Source organism: Medicago sativa, chromosome 2 (assembly GCF_051527215.1).
Source record: "Medicago sativa cultivar Bolivia chromosome 2, Bolivia_mono, whole genome shotgun sequence".
NCBI classification, from domain to species: domain Eukaryota; kingdom Viridiplantae; phylum Streptophyta; class Magnoliopsida; order Fabales; family Fabaceae; genus Medicago; species Medicago sativa.
The window spans coordinates 50,321,651-50,337,421 of NC_140750.1; the positions used below are offsets into that span (position 1 = coordinate 50,321,651).

General features: G+C 36.2%; 49 non-coding genes across 49 annotated transcripts; all 49 read left to right on the forward strand.

Annotated features, from left to right (window-relative positions):
- Positions 1 to 160: 160 nt before the first annotated feature.
- On the forward strand, positions 161 to 279 carry LOC146948405 (5S ribosomal RNA). Its single transcript, XR_015028923.1, has one exon. It is a non-coding gene; the product is annotated as a 5S ribosomal RNA (ribosomal RNA).
- Positions 280 to 477: 198 nt separating this feature from the next.
- On the forward strand, positions 478 to 596 carry LOC146948406 (5S ribosomal RNA). Its single transcript, XR_015029044.1, has one exon. It is a non-coding gene; the product is annotated as a 5S ribosomal RNA (ribosomal RNA).
- A 198-nt stretch (positions 597 to 794) lies between these two features.
- On the forward strand, positions 795 to 913 carry LOC146948407 (5S ribosomal RNA). The gene has a single exon (XR_015028702.1). It is a non-coding gene; the product is annotated as a 5S ribosomal RNA (ribosomal RNA).
- A 198-nt stretch (positions 914 to 1,111) lies between these two features.
- LOC146948408 (5S ribosomal RNA) lies at positions 1,112 to 1,230 on the forward strand. The gene has a single exon (XR_015029053.1). It is a non-coding gene; the product is annotated as a 5S ribosomal RNA (ribosomal RNA).
- Positions 1,231 to 1,453: 223 nt separating this feature from the next.
- On the forward strand, positions 1,454 to 1,572 carry LOC146948409 (5S ribosomal RNA). Its single transcript, XR_015029093.1, has one exon. It is a non-coding gene; the product is annotated as a 5S ribosomal RNA (ribosomal RNA).
- Positions 1,573 to 1,770: 198 nt separating this feature from the next.
- On the forward strand, positions 1,771 to 1,889 carry LOC146948410 (5S ribosomal RNA). The gene has a single exon (XR_015028821.1). It is a non-coding gene; the product is annotated as a 5S ribosomal RNA (ribosomal RNA).
- A 198-nt stretch (positions 1,890 to 2,087) lies between these two features.
- LOC146948411 (5S ribosomal RNA) lies at positions 2,088 to 2,206 on the forward strand. Its single transcript, XR_015029335.1, has one exon. It is a non-coding gene; the product is annotated as a 5S ribosomal RNA (ribosomal RNA).
- A 198-nt stretch (positions 2,207 to 2,404) lies between these two features.
- Positions 2,405 to 2,523, forward strand: LOC146948412 (5S ribosomal RNA). Its single transcript, XR_015028704.1, has one exon. It is a non-coding gene; the product is annotated as a 5S ribosomal RNA (ribosomal RNA).
- A 198-nt stretch (positions 2,524 to 2,721) lies between these two features.
- On the forward strand, positions 2,722 to 2,840 carry LOC146948413 (5S ribosomal RNA). The gene has a single exon (XR_015028705.1). It is a non-coding gene; the product is annotated as a 5S ribosomal RNA (ribosomal RNA).
- A 198-nt stretch (positions 2,841 to 3,038) lies between these two features.
- Positions 3,039 to 3,157, forward strand: LOC146948414 (5S ribosomal RNA). The gene has a single exon (XR_015028861.1). It is a non-coding gene; the product is annotated as a 5S ribosomal RNA (ribosomal RNA).
- Positions 3,158 to 3,355: 198 nt separating this feature from the next.
- Positions 3,356 to 3,474, forward strand: LOC146948415 (5S ribosomal RNA). Its single transcript, XR_015029191.1, has one exon. It is a non-coding gene; the product is annotated as a 5S ribosomal RNA (ribosomal RNA).
- A 198-nt stretch (positions 3,475 to 3,672) lies between these two features.
- On the forward strand, positions 3,673 to 3,791 carry LOC146948416 (5S ribosomal RNA). Its single transcript, XR_015028706.1, has one exon. It is a non-coding gene; the product is annotated as a 5S ribosomal RNA (ribosomal RNA).
- Positions 3,792 to 3,989: 198 nt separating this feature from the next.
- Positions 3,990 to 4,108, forward strand: LOC146948417 (5S ribosomal RNA). The gene has a single exon (XR_015028707.1). It is a non-coding gene; the product is annotated as a 5S ribosomal RNA (ribosomal RNA).
- A 198-nt stretch (positions 4,109 to 4,306) lies between these two features.
- Positions 4,307 to 4,425, forward strand: LOC146948418 (5S ribosomal RNA). Its single transcript, XR_015028708.1, has one exon. It is a non-coding gene; the product is annotated as a 5S ribosomal RNA (ribosomal RNA).
- Positions 4,426 to 4,623: 198 nt separating this feature from the next.
- On the forward strand, positions 4,624 to 4,742 carry LOC146948419 (5S ribosomal RNA). The gene has a single exon (XR_015029247.1). It is a non-coding gene; the product is annotated as a 5S ribosomal RNA (ribosomal RNA).
- A 198-nt stretch (positions 4,743 to 4,940) lies between these two features.
- On the forward strand, positions 4,941 to 5,059 carry LOC146948420 (5S ribosomal RNA). The gene has a single exon (XR_015028710.1). It is a non-coding gene; the product is annotated as a 5S ribosomal RNA (ribosomal RNA).
- A 198-nt stretch (positions 5,060 to 5,257) lies between these two features.
- LOC146948421 (5S ribosomal RNA) lies at positions 5,258 to 5,376 on the forward strand. Its single transcript, XR_015029055.1, has one exon. It is a non-coding gene; the product is annotated as a 5S ribosomal RNA (ribosomal RNA).
- Positions 5,377 to 5,599: 223 nt separating this feature from the next.
- Positions 5,600 to 5,718, forward strand: LOC146948422 (5S ribosomal RNA). The gene has a single exon (XR_015029094.1). It is a non-coding gene; the product is annotated as a 5S ribosomal RNA (ribosomal RNA).
- Positions 5,719 to 5,916: 198 nt separating this feature from the next.
- Positions 5,917 to 6,035, forward strand: LOC146948423 (5S ribosomal RNA). Its single transcript, XR_015028822.1, has one exon. It is a non-coding gene; the product is annotated as a 5S ribosomal RNA (ribosomal RNA).
- A 198-nt stretch (positions 6,036 to 6,233) lies between these two features.
- LOC146948424 (5S ribosomal RNA) lies at positions 6,234 to 6,352 on the forward strand. Its single transcript, XR_015029336.1, has one exon. It is a non-coding gene; the product is annotated as a 5S ribosomal RNA (ribosomal RNA).
- Positions 6,353 to 6,550: 198 nt separating this feature from the next.
- On the forward strand, positions 6,551 to 6,669 carry LOC146948425 (5S ribosomal RNA). Its single transcript, XR_015028711.1, has one exon. It is a non-coding gene; the product is annotated as a 5S ribosomal RNA (ribosomal RNA).
- A 198-nt stretch (positions 6,670 to 6,867) lies between these two features.
- LOC146948426 (5S ribosomal RNA) lies at positions 6,868 to 6,986 on the forward strand. Its single transcript, XR_015029216.1, has one exon. It is a non-coding gene; the product is annotated as a 5S ribosomal RNA (ribosomal RNA).
- A 198-nt stretch (positions 6,987 to 7,184) lies between these two features.
- On the forward strand, positions 7,185 to 7,303 carry LOC146948427 (5S ribosomal RNA). The gene has a single exon (XR_015028712.1). It is a non-coding gene; the product is annotated as a 5S ribosomal RNA (ribosomal RNA).
- A 198-nt stretch (positions 7,304 to 7,501) lies between these two features.
- LOC146948428 (5S ribosomal RNA) lies at positions 7,502 to 7,620 on the forward strand. Its single transcript, XR_015028713.1, has one exon. It is a non-coding gene; the product is annotated as a 5S ribosomal RNA (ribosomal RNA).
- Positions 7,621 to 7,818: 198 nt separating this feature from the next.
- On the forward strand, positions 7,819 to 7,937 carry LOC146948429 (5S ribosomal RNA). Its single transcript, XR_015028714.1, has one exon. It is a non-coding gene; the product is annotated as a 5S ribosomal RNA (ribosomal RNA).
- A 198-nt stretch (positions 7,938 to 8,135) lies between these two features.
- Positions 8,136 to 8,254, forward strand: LOC146948430 (5S ribosomal RNA). Its single transcript, XR_015029056.1, has one exon. It is a non-coding gene; the product is annotated as a 5S ribosomal RNA (ribosomal RNA).
- Positions 8,255 to 8,477: 223 nt separating this feature from the next.
- On the forward strand, positions 8,478 to 8,596 carry LOC146948431 (5S ribosomal RNA). Its single transcript, XR_015028823.1, has one exon. It is a non-coding gene; the product is annotated as a 5S ribosomal RNA (ribosomal RNA).
- A 198-nt stretch (positions 8,597 to 8,794) lies between these two features.
- LOC146948432 (5S ribosomal RNA) lies at positions 8,795 to 8,913 on the forward strand. Its single transcript, XR_015029337.1, has one exon. It is a non-coding gene; the product is annotated as a 5S ribosomal RNA (ribosomal RNA).
- Positions 8,914 to 9,111: 198 nt separating this feature from the next.
- LOC146948433 (5S ribosomal RNA) lies at positions 9,112 to 9,230 on the forward strand. The gene has a single exon (XR_015028715.1). It is a non-coding gene; the product is annotated as a 5S ribosomal RNA (ribosomal RNA).
- Positions 9,231 to 9,428: 198 nt separating this feature from the next.
- Positions 9,429 to 9,547, forward strand: LOC146948434 (5S ribosomal RNA). The gene has a single exon (XR_015029217.1). It is a non-coding gene; the product is annotated as a 5S ribosomal RNA (ribosomal RNA).
- Positions 9,548 to 9,745: 198 nt separating this feature from the next.
- On the forward strand, positions 9,746 to 9,864 carry LOC146948435 (5S ribosomal RNA). The gene has a single exon (XR_015028716.1). It is a non-coding gene; the product is annotated as a 5S ribosomal RNA (ribosomal RNA).
- Positions 9,865 to 10,062: 198 nt separating this feature from the next.
- On the forward strand, positions 10,063 to 10,181 carry LOC146948436 (5S ribosomal RNA). Its single transcript, XR_015028717.1, has one exon. It is a non-coding gene; the product is annotated as a 5S ribosomal RNA (ribosomal RNA).
- A 198-nt stretch (positions 10,182 to 10,379) lies between these two features.
- On the forward strand, positions 10,380 to 10,498 carry LOC146948437 (5S ribosomal RNA). Its single transcript, XR_015028718.1, has one exon. It is a non-coding gene; the product is annotated as a 5S ribosomal RNA (ribosomal RNA).
- A 198-nt stretch (positions 10,499 to 10,696) lies between these two features.
- LOC146948438 (5S ribosomal RNA) lies at positions 10,697 to 10,815 on the forward strand. Its single transcript, XR_015029057.1, has one exon. It is a non-coding gene; the product is annotated as a 5S ribosomal RNA (ribosomal RNA).
- A 223-nt stretch (positions 10,816 to 11,038) lies between these two features.
- On the forward strand, positions 11,039 to 11,157 carry LOC146948439 (5S ribosomal RNA). The gene has a single exon (XR_015029095.1). It is a non-coding gene; the product is annotated as a 5S ribosomal RNA (ribosomal RNA).
- Positions 11,158 to 11,355: 198 nt separating this feature from the next.
- LOC146948440 (5S ribosomal RNA) lies at positions 11,356 to 11,474 on the forward strand. Its single transcript, XR_015028824.1, has one exon. It is a non-coding gene; the product is annotated as a 5S ribosomal RNA (ribosomal RNA).
- A 198-nt stretch (positions 11,475 to 11,672) lies between these two features.
- Positions 11,673 to 11,791, forward strand: LOC146948441 (5S ribosomal RNA). Its single transcript, XR_015029218.1, has one exon. It is a non-coding gene; the product is annotated as a 5S ribosomal RNA (ribosomal RNA).
- A 198-nt stretch (positions 11,792 to 11,989) lies between these two features.
- Positions 11,990 to 12,108, forward strand: LOC146948442 (5S ribosomal RNA). The gene has a single exon (XR_015028719.1). It is a non-coding gene; the product is annotated as a 5S ribosomal RNA (ribosomal RNA).
- A 198-nt stretch (positions 12,109 to 12,306) lies between these two features.
- LOC146948443 (5S ribosomal RNA) lies at positions 12,307 to 12,425 on the forward strand. Its single transcript, XR_015028721.1, has one exon. It is a non-coding gene; the product is annotated as a 5S ribosomal RNA (ribosomal RNA).
- A 198-nt stretch (positions 12,426 to 12,623) lies between these two features.
- Positions 12,624 to 12,742, forward strand: LOC146948444 (5S ribosomal RNA). Its single transcript, XR_015029079.1, has one exon. It is a non-coding gene; the product is annotated as a 5S ribosomal RNA (ribosomal RNA).
- Positions 12,743 to 12,939: 197 nt separating this feature from the next.
- LOC146948445 (5S ribosomal RNA) lies at positions 12,940 to 13,058 on the forward strand. Its single transcript, XR_015028722.1, has one exon. It is a non-coding gene; the product is annotated as a 5S ribosomal RNA (ribosomal RNA).
- Positions 13,059 to 13,256: 198 nt separating this feature from the next.
- LOC146948446 (5S ribosomal RNA) lies at positions 13,257 to 13,375 on the forward strand. Its single transcript, XR_015028723.1, has one exon. It is a non-coding gene; the product is annotated as a 5S ribosomal RNA (ribosomal RNA).
- A 198-nt stretch (positions 13,376 to 13,573) lies between these two features.
- LOC146948447 (5S ribosomal RNA) lies at positions 13,574 to 13,692 on the forward strand. The gene has a single exon (XR_015028724.1). It is a non-coding gene; the product is annotated as a 5S ribosomal RNA (ribosomal RNA).
- A 198-nt stretch (positions 13,693 to 13,890) lies between these two features.
- On the forward strand, positions 13,891 to 14,009 carry LOC146948448 (5S ribosomal RNA). The gene has a single exon (XR_015028725.1). It is a non-coding gene; the product is annotated as a 5S ribosomal RNA (ribosomal RNA).
- Positions 14,010 to 14,207: 198 nt separating this feature from the next.
- LOC146948449 (5S ribosomal RNA) lies at positions 14,208 to 14,326 on the forward strand. The gene has a single exon (XR_015028726.1). It is a non-coding gene; the product is annotated as a 5S ribosomal RNA (ribosomal RNA).
- A 198-nt stretch (positions 14,327 to 14,524) lies between these two features.
- Positions 14,525 to 14,643, forward strand: LOC146948450 (5S ribosomal RNA). Its single transcript, XR_015029080.1, has one exon. It is a non-coding gene; the product is annotated as a 5S ribosomal RNA (ribosomal RNA).
- A 197-nt stretch (positions 14,644 to 14,840) lies between these two features.
- Positions 14,841 to 14,959, forward strand: LOC146948451 (5S ribosomal RNA). The gene has a single exon (XR_015028727.1). It is a non-coding gene; the product is annotated as a 5S ribosomal RNA (ribosomal RNA).
- Positions 14,960 to 15,157: 198 nt separating this feature from the next.
- LOC146948452 (5S ribosomal RNA) lies at positions 15,158 to 15,276 on the forward strand. Its single transcript, XR_015028728.1, has one exon. It is a non-coding gene; the product is annotated as a 5S ribosomal RNA (ribosomal RNA).
- A 198-nt stretch (positions 15,277 to 15,474) lies between these two features.
- LOC146948453 (5S ribosomal RNA) lies at positions 15,475 to 15,593 on the forward strand. The gene has a single exon (XR_015028729.1). It is a non-coding gene; the product is annotated as a 5S ribosomal RNA (ribosomal RNA).
- Positions 15,594 to 15,771: the final 178 nt, after the last annotated feature.

Here is a 15,771-nt window from a genome sequence, read left to right on the forward strand (position 1 = left end):
TAATTTTACGTCGTTTTTGAAAATTAAACTTCGATTGTATTTCATTTTTTTTCGTTAATTAACGCAACCTAAAACTCTATTCGTTAATTAACGTAATTTGACGTCTTTTTTGAAAAATAAACTTAGAAATGCATATATACAATTACAACGCTTTACTTTCAGGTGCGATCATACCAGCACTAATGCACCGGATCCCATCAGAACTCCGCAGTTAAGCGTGTTTGGGCGAGAGTAGTACTAGGATGGGTGACCTCCTGGGAAGTCCTTGTGTTGCACCTCTTTTTGCCAAAATTTCGTGTTCTTTTTGTTAATTAGCGTAATTTTACGTCGTTTTTGAAAATTAAACTTCGATTGTATTTCATTTTTTTTCGTTAATTAACGCAACCTAAAACTCTATTCGTTAATTAACGTAATTTGACGTCTTTTTTGAAAAATAAACTTAGAAATGCATATATACAATTACAACGCTTTACTTTCAGGTGCGATCATACCAGCACTAATGCACCGGATCCCATCAGAACTCCGCAGTTAAGCGTGCTTGGGCGAGAGTAGTACTAGGATGGGTGACCTCCTGGGAAGTCCTTGGGTTGCACCTCTTTTTGCCAAAATTTCGTGTTCTTTTTGTTAATTAGCGTAATTTTACGTCGTTTTTGAAAATTAAACTTCGATTGTATTTCATTTTTTTTCGTTAATTAACGCAACCTAAAACTCTATTCGTTAATTAACGTAATTTGACGTCTTTTTTGAAAAATAAACTTAGAAATGCATATATACAATTACAACGCTTTACTTTCAGGTGCGATCATACCAGCACTAATGCACCGGATCCCATCAGAACTCCGCAGTTAAGCGTGCTTGGGCGAGAGTAGTACTAGGATGGGTGACCTCCTGGGAAGTCCTTGTGTTGCACCTCTTTTTGCCAAAATTTCGTGTTCTTTTTGTTAATTAGCGTAATTTTACGTCGTTTTTGAAAATTAAACTTCGATTGTATTTCATTTTTTTTCGTTAATTAACGCAACCTAAAACTCTATTCGTTAATTAACGTAATTTGACGTCTTTTTTGAAAAATAAACTTAGAAATGCATATATACAATTACAACGCTTTACTTTCAGGTGCGATCATACCAGCACTAATGCACCGGATCCCATCAGAACTCCGCAGTTAAGCGTGCTTGGGCGAGAGTAGTACTAGGATGGGTGACCTCCGGGGAAGTCCGTGTGTTGCACCTCCTGGGAAGTCCTTGTGTTGCACCTCTTTTTGCCAAAATTTCGTGTTCTTTTTGTTAATTAGCGTAATTTTACGTCGTTTTTGAAAATTAAACTTCGATTGTATTTCATTTTTTTTCGTTAATTAACGCAACCTAAAACTCTATTCGTTAATTAACGTAATTTGACGTCTTTTTTGAAAAATAAACTTAGAAATGCATATATACAATTACAACGCTTTACTTTCAGGTGCGATCATACCAGCACTAATGCACCGGATCCCATCAGAACTTCGCAGTTAAGCGTGCTTGGGCGAGAGTAGTACTGTGATGGGTGACCTCCTGGGAAGTCCTTGTGTTGCACCTCTTTTTGCCAAAATTTCGTGTTCTTTTTGTTAATTAGCGTAATTTTACGTCGTTTTTGAAAATTAAACTTCGATTGTATTTCATTTTTTTTCGTTAATTAACGCAACCTAAAACTCTATTCGTTAATTAACGTAATTTGACGTCTTTTTTGAAAAATAAACTTAGAAATGCATATATACAATTACAACGCTTTACTTTCAGGTGCGATCATACCAGCACTAATGCACCGGATCCCATCAGAACTCCGCAGTTAAGCGTGCTTGGGCGAGAGTAGTACTGTGATGGGTGACCTCCTGGGAAGTCCTTGTGTTGCACCTCTTTTTGCCAAAATTTCGTGTTCTTTTTGTTAATTAGCGTAATTTTACGTCGTTTTTGAAAATTAAACTTCGATTGTATTTCATTTTTTTTCGTTAATTAACGCAACCTAAAACTCTATTCGTTAATTAACGTAATTTGACGTCTTTTTTGAAAAATAAACTTAGAAATGCATATATACAATTACAACGCTTTACTTTCAGGTGCGATCATAACAGCACTAATGCATCGGATCCCATCAGAACTCCGCAGTTAAGCGTGCTTGGGCGAGAGTAGTACTAGGATGGGTGACCTCCTGGGAAGTCCTTGTGTTGCACCTCTTTTTGCCAAAATTTCGTGTTCTTTTTGTTAATTAGCGTAATTTTACGTCGTTTTTGAATATTAAACTTCGATTGTATTTCATTTTTTTTCGTTAATTAACGCAACCTAAAACTCTATTCGTTAATTAACGTAATTTGACGTCTTTTTTGAAAAATAAACTTAGAAATGCATATATACAATTACAACGCTTTACTTTCAGGTGCGATCATACCAGCACTAATGCACCGGATCCCATCAGAACTCCGCAGTTAAGCGTGCTTGGGCGAGAGTAGTACTAGGATGGGTGACCTCCTGGGAAGTCCTTGTGTTGCACCTCTTTTTGCCAAAATTTCGTGTTCTTTTTGTTAATTAGCGTAATTTTACGTCGTTTTTGAAAATTAAACTTCGATTGTATTTCATTTTTTTTCGTTAATTAACGCAACCTAAAACTCTATTCGTTAATTAACGTAATTTGACGTCTTTTTTGAAATATAAACTTAGAAATGCATATATACAATTACAACGCTTTACTTTCAGGTGCGATCATACCAGCACTAATGCACCGGATCCCATCAGAACTCCGCAGTTAAGCGTGCTTGGGCGAGAGTAGTACTAGGATGGGTGACCTCCTGGGAAGTCCTTGTGTTGCACCTCTTTTTGCCAAAATTTCGTGTTCTTTTTGTTAATTAGCGTAATTTTAAGTCGTTTTTGAAAATTAAACTTCGATTGTATTTCATTTTTTTTCGTTAATTAACGCAACCTAAAACTCTATTCGTTAATTAACGTAATTTGACGTCTTTTTTGAAAAATAAACTTAGAAATGCATATATACAATTACAACGCTTTACTTTCAGGTGCGATCATACCAGCACTAATGCACCGGATCCCATTAGAACTCCGCAGTTAAGCGTGCTTGGGCGAGAGTAGTACTAGGATGGGTGACCTCCTGGGAAGTCCTTGTGTTGCACCTCTTTTTGCCAAAATTTCGTGTTCTTTTTGTTAATTAGCGTAATTTTACGTCGTTTTTGAAAATTAAACTTCGATTGTATTTCATTTTTTTTCGTTAATTAACGCAACCTAAAACTCTATTCGTTAATTAACGTAATTTGACGTCTTTTTTGAAAAATAAACTTAGAAATGCATATATACAATTACAACGCTTTACTTTCAGGTGCGATCATACCAGCACTAATGCACCGGATCCCAGCAGAACTCCGCAGTTAAGCGTGCTTGGGCGAGAGTAGTACTAGGATGGGTGACCTCCTGGGAAGTCCTTGTGTTGCACCTCTTTTTGCCAAAATTTCGTGTTCTTTTTGTTAATTAGCGTAATTTTACGTCGTTTTTGAAAATTAAACTTCGATTGTATTTCATTTTTTTTCGTTAATTAACGCAACCTAAAACTCTATTCGTTAATTAACGTAATTTGACGTCTTTTTTGAAAAATAAACTTAGAAATGCATATATACAATTACAACGCTTTACTTTCAGGTGCGATCATACCAGCACTAATGCACCGGATCCCATCAGAACTCCGCAGTTAAGCGTGCTTGGGCGAGAGTAGTACTAGGATGGGTGACCTCCTGGGAAGTCCTTGTGTTGCACCTCTTTTTGCCAAAATTTCGTGTTCTTTTTGTTAATTAGCGTAATTTTACGTCGTTTTTGAAAATTAAACTTCGATTGTATTTCATTTTTTTTCGTTAATTAACGCAACCTAAAACTCTATTCGTTAATTAACGTAATTTGACGTCTTTTTTGAAAAATAAACTTAGAAATGCATATATACAATTACAACGCTTTACTTTCAGGTGCGATCATACCAGCACTAATGCACCGGATCCCATCAGAACTCCGCAGTTAAGCGTGCTTGGGCGAGAGTAGTACTAGGATGGGTGACCTCCTGGGAAGTCCTTGTGTTGCACCTCTTTTTGCCAAAATTTCGTGTTCTTTTTGTTAATTAGCGTAATTTTACGTCGTTTTTGAAAATTAAACTTCGATTGTATTTCATTTTTTTTCGTTAATTAACGCAACCTAAAACTCTATTCGTTAATTAACGTAATTTGACGTCTTTTTTGAAAAATAAACTTAGAAATGCATATATACAATTACAACGCTTTACTTTCAGGTGCGATCATACCAGCACTAATGCACCGGATCCCATCAGAACTCCGCAGTTAAGCGTGCTTGGGCGAGAGTAGTACTAGGATGGGTGACCTCCTGGGAAGTCCTTGTGTTGCACCTCTTTTTGCCAAAATTTCGTGTTCTTTTTGTTAATTAGCGTAATTTTACGTCGTTTTTGAAAATTAAACTTCGATTGTATTTCATTTTTTTTCGTTAATTAACGCAACCTAAAACTCTATTCGTTAATTAACGTAATTTGACGTCTTTTTTGAAAAATAAACTTAGAAATGCATATATACAATTACAACGCTTTACTTTCAGGTGCGATCATACCAGCACTAATGCACCGAATCCCATCAGAACTCCGCAGTTAAGCGTGCTTGGGCGAGAGTAGTACTAGGATGGGTGACCTCCTGGGAAGTCCTTGTGTTGCACCTCTTTTTGCCAAAATTTCGTGTTCTTTTTGTTAATTAGCGTAATTTTACGTCATTTTTGAAAATTAAACTTCGATTGTATTTCATTTTTTTTCGTTAATTAACGCAACCTAAAACTCTATTCGTTAATTAACGTAATTTGACGTCTTTTTTGAAAAATAAACTTAGAAATGCATATATACAATTACAACGCTTTACTTTCAGGTGCGATCATACCAGCACTAATGCACCGGATCCCATCAGAACTCCGCAGTTAAGCGTGCTTGGGCGAGAGTAGTACTAGGATGGGTGACCTCCTGGGAAGTCCTTGTGTTGCACCTCTTTTTGCCAAAATTTCGTGTTCTTTTTGTTAATTAGCGTAATTTTACGTCGTTTTTGAAAATTAAACTTCGATTGTATTTCATTTTTTTTCGTTAATTAACGCAACCTAAAACTCTATTCGTTAATTAACGTAATTTGACGTCTTTTTTGAAAAATAAACTTAGAAATGCATATATACAATTACAACGCTTTACTTTCAGGTGCGATCATACCAGCACTAATGCACCGGATCCCATCAGAACTCCGCAGTTAAGCGTGCTTGGGCGAGAGTAGTACTAGGATGGGTGACCTCCGGGGAAGTCCGTGTGTTGCACCTCCTGGGAAGTCCTTGTGTTGCACCTCTTTTTGCCAAAATTTCGTGTTCTTTTTGTTAATTAGCGTAATTTTACGTCGTTTTTGAAAATTAAACTTCGATTGTATTTCATTTTTTTTCGTTAATTAACGCAACCTAAAACTCTATTCGTTAATTAACGTAATTTGACGTCTTTTTTGAAAAATAAACTTAGAAATGCATATATACAATTACAACGCTTTACTTTCAGGTGCGATCATACCAGCACTAATGCACCGGATCCCATCAGAACTTCGCAGTTAAGCGTGCTTGGGCGAGAGTAGTACTGTGATGGGTGACCTCCTGGGAAGTCCTTGTGTTGCACCTCTTTTTGCCAAAATTTCGTGTTCTTTTTGTTAATTAGCGTAATTTTACGTCGTTTTTGAAAATTAAACTTCGATTGTATTTCATTTTTTTTCGTTAATTAACGCAACCTAAAACTCTATTCGTTAATTAACGTAATTTGACGTCTTTTTTGAAAAATAAACTTAGAAATGCATATATACAATTACAACGCTTTACTTTCAGGTGCGATCATACCAGCACTAATGCACCGGATCCCATCAGAACTCCGCAGTTAAGCGTGCTTGGGCGAGAGTAGTACTGTGATGGGTGACCTCCTGGGAAGTCCTTGTGTTGCACCTCTTTTTGCCAAAATTTCGTGTTCTTTTTGTTAATTAGCGTAATTTTACGTCGTTTTTGAAAATTAAACTTCGATTGTATTTCATTTTTTTTCGTTAATTAACGCAACCTAAAACTCTATTCGTTAATTAACGTAATTTGACGTCTTTTTTGAAAAATAAACTTAGAAATGCATATATACAATTACAACGCTTTACTTTCAGGTGCGATCATAACAGCACTAATGCATCGGATCCCATCAGAACTCCGCAGTTAAGCGTGCTTGGGCGAGAGTAGTACTAGGATGGGTGACCTCCTGGGAAGTCCTTGTGTTGCACCTCTTTTTGCCAAAATTTCGTGTTCTTTTTGTTAATTAGCGTAATTTTACGTCGTTTTTGAATATTAAACTTCGATTGTATTTCATTTTTTTTCGTTAATTAACGCAACCTAAAACTCTATTCGTTAATTAACGTAATTTGACGTCTTTTTTGAAAAATAAACTTAGAAATGCATATATACAATTACAACGCTTTACTTTCAGGTGCGATCATACCAGCACTAATGCACCGGATCCCATCAGAACTCCGCAGTTAAGCGTGCTTGGGCGAGAGTAGTACTAGGATGGGTGACCTCCTGGGAAGTCCTTGTGTTGCACCTCTTTTTGCCAAAATTTCGTGTTCTTTTTGTTAATTAGCGTAATTTTACGTCGTTTTTGAAAATTAAACTTCGATTGTATTTCATTTTTTTTCGTTAATTAACGCAACCTAAAACTCTATTCGTTAATTAACGTAATTTGACGTCTTTTTTGAAAAATAAACTTAGAAATGCATATATACAATTACAACGCTTTACTTTCAGGTGCGATCATACCAGCACTAATGCACCGGATCCAATCAGAACTCCGCAGTTAAGCGTGCTTGGGCGAGAGTAGTACTAGGATGGGTGACCTCCTGGGAAGTCCTTGTGTTGCACCTCTTTTTGCCAAAATTTCGTGTTCTTTTTGTTAATTAGCGTAATTTTACGTCGTTTTTGAAAATTAAACTTCGATTGTATTTCATTTTTTTTCGTTAATTAACGCAACCTAAAACTCTATTCGTTAATTAACGTAATTTGACGTCTTTTTTGAAAAATAAACTTAGAAATGCATATATACAATTACAACGCTTTACTTTCAGGTGCGATCATACCAGCACTAATGCACCGGATCCCATCAGAACTCCGCAGTTAAGCGTGCTTGGGCGAGAGTAGTACTAGGATGGGTGACCTCCTGGGAAGTCCTTGTGTTGCACCTCTTTTTGCCAAAATTTCGTGTTCTTTTTGTTAATTAGCGTAATTTTACGTCGTTTTTGAAAATTAAACTTCGATTGTATTTCATTTTTTTTCGTTAATTAACGCAACCTAAAACTCTATTCGTTAATTAACGTAATTTGACGTCTTTTTTGAAAAATAAACTTAGAAATGCATATATACAATTACAACGCTTTACTTTCAGGTGCGATCATACCAGCACTAATGCACCGGATCCCATCAGAACTCCGCAGTTAAGCGTGCTTGGGCGAGAGTAGTACTAGGATGGGTGACCTCCTGGGAAGTCCTTGTGTTGCACCTCTTTTTGCCAAAATTTCGTGTTCTTTTTGTTAATTAGCGTAATTTTACGTCGTTTTTGAAAATTAAACTTCGATTGTATTTCATTTTTTTTCGTTAATTAACGCAACCTAAAACTCTATTCGTTAATTAACGTAATTTGACGTCTTTTTTGAAAAATAAACTTAGAAATGCATATATACAATTACAACGCTTTACTTTCAGGTGCGATCATACCAGCACTAATGCACCGGATCCCATCAGAACTCCGCAGTTAAGCGTGCTTGGGCGAGAGTAGTACTAGGATGGGTGACCTCCTGGGAAGTCCTTGTGTTGCACCTCTTTTTGCCAAAATTTCGTGTTCTTTTTGTTAATTAGCGTAATTTTACGTCGTTTTTGAAAATTAAACTTCGATTGTATTTCATTTTTTTTCGTTAATTAACGCAACCTAAAACTCTATTCGTTAATTAACGTAATTTGACGTCTTTTTTGAAAAATAAACTTAGAAATGCATATATACAATTACAACGCTTTACTTTCAGGTGCGATCATACCAGCACTAATGCACCGGATCCCATCAGAACTCCGCAGTTAAGCGTGCTTGGGCGAGAGTAGTACTAGGATGGGTGACCTCCGGGGAAGTCCGTGTGTTGCACCTCCTGGGAAGTCCTTGTGTTGCACCTCTTTTTGCCAAAATTTCGTGTTCTTTTTGTTAATTAGCGTAATTTTACGTCGTTTTTGAAAATTAAACTTCGATTGTATTTCATTTTTTTTCGTTAATTAACGCAACCTAAAACTCTATTCGTTAATTAACGTAATTTGACGTCTTTTTTGAAAAATAAACTTAGAAATGCATATATACAATTACAACGCTTTACTTTCAGGTGCGATCATACCAGCACTAATGCACCGGATCCCATCAGAACTCCGCAGTTAAGCGTGCTTGGGCGAGAGTAGTACTGTGATGGGTGACCTCCTGGGAAGTCCTTGTGTTGCACCTCTTTTTGCCAAAATTTCGTGTTCTTTTTGTTAATTAGCGTAATTTTACGTCGTTTTTGAAAATTAAACTTCGATTGTATTTCATTTTTTTTCGTTAATTAACGCAACCTAAAACTCTATTCGTTAATTAACGTAATTTGACGTCTTTTTTGAAAAATAAACTTAGAAATGCATATATACAATTACAACGCTTTACTTTCAGGTGCGATCATAACAGCACTAATGCATCGGATCCCATCAGAACTCCGCAGTTAAGCGTGCTTGGGCGAGAGTAGTACTAGGATGGGTGACCTCCTGGGAAGTCCTTGTGTTGCACCTCTTTTTGCCAAAATTTCGTGTTCTTTTTGTTAATTAGCGTAATTTTACGTCGTTTTTGAATATTAAACTTCGATTGTATTTCATTTTTTTTCGTTAATTAACGCAACCTAAAACTCTATTCGTTAATTAACGTAATTTGACGTCTTTTTTGAAAAATAAACTTAGAAATGCATATATACAATTACAACGCTTTACTTTCAGGTGCGATCATACCAGCACTAATGCACCGGATCCCATCAGAACTCCGCAGTTAAGCGTGCTTGGGCGAGAGTAGTACTAGGATGGGTGACCTCCTGGGAAGTCCTTGTGTTGCACCTCTTTTTGCCAAAATTTCGTGTTCTTTTTGTTAATTAGCGTAATTTTACGTCGTTTTTGAAAATTAAACTTCGATTGTATTTCATTTTTTTTCGTTAATTAACGCAACCTAAAACTCTATTCGTTAATTAACGTAATTTGACGTCTTTTTTGAAAAATAAACTTAGAAATGCATATATACAATTACAACGCTTTACTTTCAGGTGCGATCATACCAGCACTAATGCACCGGATCCAATCAGAACTCCGCAGTTAAGCGTGCTTGGGCGAGAGTAGTACTAGGATGGGTGACCTCCTGGGAAGTCCTTGTGTTGCACCTCTTTTTGCCAAAATTTCGTGTTCTTTTTGTTAATTAGCGTAATTTTACGTCGTTTTTGAAAATTAAACTTCGATTGTATTTCATTTTTTTTCGTTAATTAACGCAACCTAAAACTCTATTCGTTAATTAACGTAATTTGACGTCTTTTTTGAAAAATAAACTTAGAAATGCATATATACAATTACAACGCTTTACTTTCAGGTGCGATCATACCAGCACTAATGCACCGGATCCCATCAGAACTCCGCAGTTAAGCGTGCTTGGGCGAGAGTAGTACTAGGATGGGTGACCTCCTGGGAAGTCCTTGTGTTGCACCTCTTTTTGCCAAAATTTCGTGTTCTTTTTGTTAATTAGCGTAATTTTACGTCGTTTTTGAAAATTAAACTTCGATTGTATTTCATTTTTTTTCGTTAATTAACGCAACCTAAAACTCTATTCGTTAATTAACGTAATTTGACGTCTTTTTTGAAAAATAAACTTAGAAATGCATATATACAATTACAACGCTTTACTTTCAGGTGCGATCATACCAGCACTAATGCACCGGATCCCATCAGAACTCCGCAGTTAAGCGTGCTTGGGCGAGAGTAGTACTAGGATGGGTGACCTCCTGGGAAGTCCTTGTGTTGCACCTCTTTTTGCCAAAATTTCGTGTTCTTTTTGTTAATTAGCGTAATTTTACGTCGTTTTTGAAAATTAAACTTCGATTGTATTTCATTTTTTTTCGTTAATTAACGCAACCTAAAACTCTATTCGTTAATTAACGTAATTTGACGTCTTTTTTGAAAAATAAACTTAGAAATGCATATATACAATTACAACGCTTTACTTTCAGGTGCGATCATACCAGCACTAATGCACCGGATCCCATCAGAACTCCGCAGTTAAGCGTGCTTGGGCGAGAGTAGTACTAGGATGGGTGACCTCCTGGGAAGTCCTTGTGTTGCACCTCTTTTTGCCAAAATTTCGTGTTCTTTTTGTTAATTAGCGTAATTTTACGTCGTTTTTGAAAATTAAACTTCGATTGTATTTCATTTTTTTTCGTTAATTAACGCAACCTAAAACTCTATTCGTTAATTAACGTAATTTGACGTCTTTTTTGAAAAATAAACTTAGAAATGCATATATACAATTACAACGCTTTACTTTCAGGTGCGATCATACCAGCACTAATGCACCGGATCCCATCAGAACTCCGCAGTTAAGCGTGCTTGGGCGAGAGTAGTACTAGGATGGGTGACCTCCGGGGAAGTCCGTGTGTTGCACCTCCTGGGAAGTCCTTGTGTTGCACCTCTTTTTGCCAAAATTTCGTGTTCTTTTTGTTAATTAGCGTAATTTTACGTCGTTTTTGAAAATTAAACTTCGATTGTATTTCATTTTTTTTCGTTAATTAACGCAACCTAAAACTCTATTCGTTAATTAACGTAATTTGACGTCTTTTTTGAAAAATAAACTTAGAAATGCATATATACAATTACAACGCTTTACTTTCAGGTGCGATCATACCAGCACTAATGCACCGGATCCCATCAGAACTTCGCAGTTAAGCGTGCTTGGGCGAGAGTAGTACTGTGATGGGTGACCTCCTGGGAAGTCCTTGTGTTGCACCTCTTTTTGCCAAAATTTCGTGTTCTTTTTGTTAATTAGCGTAATTTTACGTCGTTTTTGAAAATTAAACTTCGATTGTATTTCATTTTTTTTCGTTAATTAACGCAACCTAAAACTCTATTCGTTAATTAACGTAATTTGACGTCTTTTTTGAAAAATAAACTTAGAAATGCATATATACAATTACAACGCTTTACTTTCAGGTGCGATCATACCAGCACTAATGCACCGGATCCCATCAGAACTCCGCAGTTAAGCGTGCTTGGGCGAGAGTAGTACTGTGATGGGTGACCTCCTGGGAAGTCCTTGTGTTGCACCTCTTTTTGCCAAAATTTCGTGTTCTTTTTGTTAATTAGCGTAATTTTACGTCGTTTTTGAAAATTAAACTTCGATTGTATTTCATTTTTTTTCGTTAATTAACGCAACCTAAAACTCTATTCGTTAATTAACGTAATTTGACGTCTTTTTTGAAAAATAAACTTAGAAATGCATATATACAATTACAACGCTTTACTTTCAGGTGCGATCATACCAGCACTAATGCACCGGATCCAATCAGAACTCCGCAGTTAAGCGTGCTTGGGCGAGAGTAGTACTAGGATGGGTGACCTCCTGGGAAGTCCTTGTGTTGCACCTCTTTTTGCCAAAATTTCGTGTTCTTTTTGTTAATTAGCGTAATTTTACGTCGTTTTTGAAAATTAAACTTCGATTGTATTTCATTTTTTTTCGTTAATTAACGCAACCTAAAACTCTATTCGTTAATTAACGTAATTTGACGTCTTTTTTGAAAAATAAACTTAGAAATGCATATATACAATTACAACGCTTTACTTTCAGGTGCGATCATACCAGCACTAATGCACCGGATCCCATCAGAACTCCGCAGTTAAGCGTGCTTGGGCGAGAGTAGTACTAGGATGGGTGACCTCCTGGGAAGTCCTTGTGTTGCACCTCTTTTTGCCAAAATTTCGTGTTCTTTTTGTTAATTAGCGTAATTTTACGTCGTTTTTGAAAATTAAACTTCGATTGTATTTCATTTTTTTTCGTTAATTAACGCAACCTAAAACTCTATTCGTTAATTAACGTAATTTGACGTCTTTTTTGAAAAATAAACTTAGAAATGCATATATACAATTACAACGCTTTACTTTCAGGTGCGATCATACCAGCACTAATGCACCGGATCCCATCAGAACTCCGCAGTTAAGCGTGCTTGGGCGAGAGTAGTACTAGGATGGGTGACCTCCTGGGAAGTCCTTGTGTTGCACCTCTTTTTGCCAAAATTTCGTGTTCTTTTTGTTAATTAGCGTAATTTTACGTCGTTTTTGAAAATTAAACTTCGATTGTATTTCATTTTTTTTCGTTAATTAACGCAACCTAAAACTCTATTCGTTAATTAACGTAATTTGACGTCTTTTTTGAAAAATAAACTTAGAAATGCATATATACAATTACAACGCTTTACTTTCAGGTGCGATCATACCAGCACTAATGCACCGGATCCCATCAGAACTTCGCAGTTAAGCGTGCTTGGGCGAGAGTAGTACTAGGATGGGTGACCTCCTGGGAAGTCCTTGTGTTGCACCTCTTTTTGCCAAAATTTCGTGTTCTTTTTGTTAATTAGCGTAATTTTACGTCGTTTTTGAAAATTAAACTTCGATTGTATTTCATTTTTTTCGTTAATTAACGCAACCTAAAACTCTATTCGTTAATTAACGTAATTTGACGTCTTTTTTGAAAAATAAACTTAGAAATGCATATATACAATTACAACGCTTTACTTTCAGGTGCGATCATACCAGCACTAATGCACCGGATCCCATCAGAACTCCGCAGTTAAGCGTGCTTGGGCGAGAGTAGTACTAGGATGGGTGACCTCCTGGGAAGTCCTTGTGTTGCACCTCTTTTTGCCAAAATTTCGTGTTCTTTTTGTTAATTAGCGTAATTTTACGTCGTTTTTGAATATTAAACTTCGATTGTATTTCATTTTTTTTCGTTAATTTACGCAACCTAAAACTCTATTCGTTAATTAACGTAATTTGACGTCTTTTTTGAAAAATAAACTTAGAAATGCATATATACAATTACAACGCTTTACTTTCAGGTGCGATCATACCAGCACTAATGCACCGGATCCCATCAGAACTCCGCAGTTAAGCGTGCTTGGGCGAGAGTAGTACTAGGATGGGTGACCTCCTGGGAAGTCCTTGTGTTGCACCTCTTTTTGCCAAAATTTCGTGTTCTTTTTGTTAATTAGCGTAATTTTACGTCGTTTTTGAAAATTAAACTTCGATTGTATTTCATTTTTTTTCGTTAATTAACGCAACCTAAAACTCTATTCGTTAATTAACGTAATTTGACGTCTTTTTTGAAATATAAACTTAGAAATGCATATATACAATTACAACGCTTTACTTTCAGGTGCGATCATACCAGCACTAATGCACCGGATCCCATCAGAACTCCGCAGTTAAGCGTGCTTGGGCGAGAGTAGTACTAGGATGGGTGACCTCCTGGGAAGTCCTTGTGTTGCACCTCTTTTTGCCAAAATTTCGTGTTCTTTTTGTTAATTAGCGTAATTTTAAGTCGTTTTTGAAAATTAAACTTCGATTGTATTTCATTTTTTTTCGTTAATTAACGCAACCTAAAACTCTATTCGTTAATTAACGTAATTTGACGTCTTTTTTGAAAAATAAACTTAGAAATGCATATATACAATTACAACGCTTTACTTTCAGGTGCGATCATACCAGCACTAATGCACCGGATCCCATCAGAACTCCGCAGTTAAGCGTGCTTGGGCGAGAGTAGTACTAGGATGGGTGACCTCCTGGGAAGTCCTTGTGTTGCACCTCTTTTTGCCAAAATTTCGTGTTCTTTTTGTTAATTAGCGTAATTTTACGTCGTTTTTGAAAATTAAACTTCGATTGTATTTCATTTTTTTTCGTTAATTAACGCAACCTAAAACTCTATTCGTTAATTAACGTAATTTGACGTCTTTTTTGAAAAATAAACTTAGAAATGCATATATACAATTACAACGCTTTACTTTCAGGTGCGATCATACCAGCACTAATGCACCGGATCCCATCAGAACTCCGCAGTTAAGCGTGCTTGGGCGAGAGTAGTACTAGGATGGGTGACCTCCTGGGAAGTCCTTGTGTTGCACCTCTTTTTGCCAAAATTTCGTGTTCTTTTTGTTAATTAGCGTAATTTTACGTCGTTTTTGAAAATTAAACTTCGATTGTATTTCATTTTTTTTCGTTAATTAACGCAACCTAAAACTCTATTCGTTAATTAACGTAATTTGACGTCTTTTTTGAAAAATAAACTTAGAAATGCATATATACAATTACAACGCTTTACTTTCAGGTGCGATCATACCAGCACTAATGCACCGGATCCCATCAGAACTTCGCAGTTAAGCGTGCTTGGGCGAGAGTAGTACTAGGATGGGTGACCTCCTGGGAAGTCCTTGTGTTGCACCTCTTTTTGCCAAAATTTCGTGTTCTTTTTGTTAATTAGCGTAATTTTACGTCGTTTTTGAAAATTAAACTTCGATTGTATTTCATTTTTTTCGTTAATTAACGCAACCTAAAACTCTATTCGTTAATTAACGTAATTTGACGTCTTTTTTGAAAAATAAACTTAGAAATGCATATATACAATTACAACGCTTTACTTTCAGGTGCGATCATACCAGCACTAATGCACCGGATCCCATCAGAACTCCGCAGTTAAGCGTGCTTGGGCGAGAGTAGTACTAGGATGGGTGACCTCCTGGGAAGTCCTTGTGTTGCACCTCATTTTGCCAAAATTTCGTGTTCTTTTTGTTAATTAGCGTAATTTTACGTCGTTTTTGAAAATTAAACTTCGATTGTATTTCATTTTTTTTCGTTAATTTACGCAACCTAAAACTCTATTCGTTAATTAACGTAATTTGACGTCTTTTTTGAAAAATAAACTTAGAAATGCATATATACAATTACAACGCTTTACTTTCAGGTGCGATCATACCAGCACTAATGCACCGGATCCCATCAGAACTCCGCAGTTAAGCGTGCTTGGGCGAGAGTAGTACTAGGATGGGTGACCTCCTGGGAAGTCCTTGTGTTGCACCTCTTTTTGCCAAAATTTCGTGTTCTTTTTGTTAATTAGCGTAATTTTACGTCGTTTTTGAAAATTAAACTTCGATTGTATTTCATTTTTTTTCGTTAATTAACGCAACCTAAAACTCTATTCGTTAATTAACGTAATTTGACGTCTTTTTTGAAAAATAAACTTAGAAATGCATATATACAATTACAACGCTTTACTTTCAGGTGCGATCATACCAGCACTAATGCACCGGATCCCATCAGAACTCCGCAGTTAAGCGTGCTTGGGCGAGAGTAGTACTAGGATGGGTGACCTCCTGGGAAGTCCTTGTGTTGCACCTCTTTTTGCCAAAATTTCGTGTTCTTTTTGTTAATTAGCGTAATTTTACGTCGTTTTTGAAAATTAAACTTCGATTGTATTTCATTTTTTTTCGTTAATTAACGCAACCTAAAACTCTATTCGTTAATTAACGTAATTTGACGTCTTTTTTGAAAAATAAACTTAGAAATGCATATATAC